Genomic DNA, 2,500 nt, shown 5'->3' on the forward strand with positions numbered 1-2,500 from the left:
CTCTCTCTCTCTCTCTCTCTCTCTCTCTCTCTCTCTCTCTCTCTCTCTCTTTCTCGCTATTCGGACCGCATATCTGTCTGTAATTACAGCAATCAGCCGACTTCAGGTAATCCCATGTCTTCAGCGCATGATTAAGCTCTATGACAGGTAATGACAGGTGTAATGACAGGTCGTACTTGACTAATTGAGTCTTGTTTTTCATTCTTGGAGGGGGGGAGGAGACTGGACGGGGGGGGAGGGGGGCTGGAGCTGGAATTGGGAAGCTCGGATAGCATAGGGGGGGAGGGGGGGTCAGGGAATTAAAATGCTTCTAGAAGGAAAAGGGAGATGAAGAAGAGGAGGAAGAAGAGGAGGAGGAGGAAAAAGAAAAAGAAGAGACGGAAGAATAAGAAAAAGAATGAGAAAGAGGGAGAGACAGAGAGAGAGGGAAAGAGAGAGAGAGAGAGGTACTGATGATGAGGAAGTTAGGAAAGGTGGATTAGAAAAGGAAGAGGAGAGGCTGAGAAAGACCAGGGAGAGATATAAAAGAAAAAAAAAAGGAACTAAATAGAAATATAAAAAAGGGGGGGATGGAAAAAGGGAAAGATCTGAGAAGTAATAAAGGAGAGAGAGAGAGAGGGAAACGAAGATATTTGGAAGGAGAGAAATATAAAATAGAGATATAGATAGATGAAGTGCAATGGAAAACAAAGGAAAAAAAGGCTAAAAGAGAGAGGAATAAGAAGATAAAGTGAAGTTGACATAGAGAATAATAAAGAAGGAGAAAGGTTAGGTAAGGAATGAATGAAAGAAAATAATCAAGATACGAAAGGTGGAGATAGCAACTGCCAAGAGAAAATATGAACGAAAGAAGAAGAGGAGAAGATACTAAGTAAATGGGAAAAGAAAAGAAAATGGTAAAAAAAAAAGAAAAAAAAGAGCAGCATGAAAATAAATGAAAATAGGAAAAGCTTTAGAACGAAAATGAAGAACAAAAGGGTATGATAAAAAATATAAAGAGGAATAATACAAGATATGAAAAAAAATGATGGAAGAGAAGAAAGAAGATTAAGAGAAAATACAGAGAAACGAAAGAAGAAAAAAAGACGATGAAATATAAGAGAGAATATATAGAAGGAGAGAGAATATACATATATATATATATATATATATATATATATATATATATACATATATATGTGTGTGTGTGTGTGTGTGTGGCATGTATGGTTTACCCGTTTATCGTTTCATATACGTCTATTTGATATTAAAAGACGTTTTCATTCTAATAGTGATCCTTCTGCCATTTAAATAATCAATGACATTGTTTTATCATAACTATCATTATTCTGAATAGTTTGATAATCATATCTAGGACAATAAATAATAACTACATGATATGACAAAACTATGTCAATTATTATGAAGAATCTTTCTATTGAATGCCACTGTATTTTCTTTTTCTTACGATCTCTTGTTCTTTTTTTCTCTCTCTATCTCTTTCAGCTATACAGCTCGCTTTCATTATAGTTCATCTAAACTACATAGTAATTATATTTCTGTAATTATTTTTGCTATAATTAGTTTGTAGTGAAGGTTGTTGTTATTGTCAGTGATAGTAGCAATAAAAAGTATATAGTATTTTTTTATTTTTTTATTTCTTTCTTTCTCTCTCCATTACCAAGAAGAAGAGGGAGAGGCAGAAAATAGCAGGAAATAGTGAATGGTAAAAATCAACAAAATGGTAGAAGATAGAGGAAAGAGATAATTACGAAGAAGAAAGATGAAGGAGGAAGGAATAAGAAGATAGATACACAGATAGATAGAGGTAGCTAGGTATGTAGGTAGGTAAATAGATGAATAGGTAGATAGATATAGAGAATAAGAGAGAGAAAGAGAGAGAGAGAGAGAGAGAGACAGAGAGAGAGAGAGAGAGAGAGAGAGAGACAGAGAGAGAGAGAGAGAGAACATTAAATATTAAGCTTTTATTTCCCTCTCCCCTACCCTCTTCACCTCCTCTTCATTACCCCTTTCTCCTTATGTATCTTCTCCATTCCCTCCTCTCCTCTTTGGTTCCCTTTCCCCTTAACTCTCCCTACGCCCCTCCCCTCCCCCCACTACCTTTTCCTAAGCTTCCCCATACGTACTTATGCATCCCTCCCCCCTCCCCTTCTCCCACCTCTCCCCCTCCTCCCGTTCCCCCAATATCCCTCTCCCCACCATCCCTCTCCCCCTCCTCCCCCTCCCCCCACTATCCCTTTTCCCATCCTCCTACTTCCCCCACCATACCTCTCCCCCTCTCCCCACCATCCCCCTCCCCTTCCTCCCCCTCTCGCCACCATCCCTCTCCTCCTCCCCCCACCATCCCTCTCCCCTTCCTCCCCCTCTCCCCACCATCCATCTCCCCCCCCCCTCCCACCTACGTATCAGAGCGAAAATAGACAGATGGAATAGAGCAATCAAAATCATCCTGTTCACATCAACCACGCCTCCTCTATCTATCGACACCCAACCCCCCCCT

Source organism: Penaeus chinensis, chromosome 9, assembly GCF_019202785.1.
Source record: "Penaeus chinensis breed Huanghai No. 1 chromosome 9, ASM1920278v2, whole genome shotgun sequence".
In the NCBI taxonomy this organism is placed as follows: Eukaryota; Metazoa; Arthropoda; class Malacostraca; order Decapoda; family Penaeidae; genus Penaeus; species Penaeus chinensis.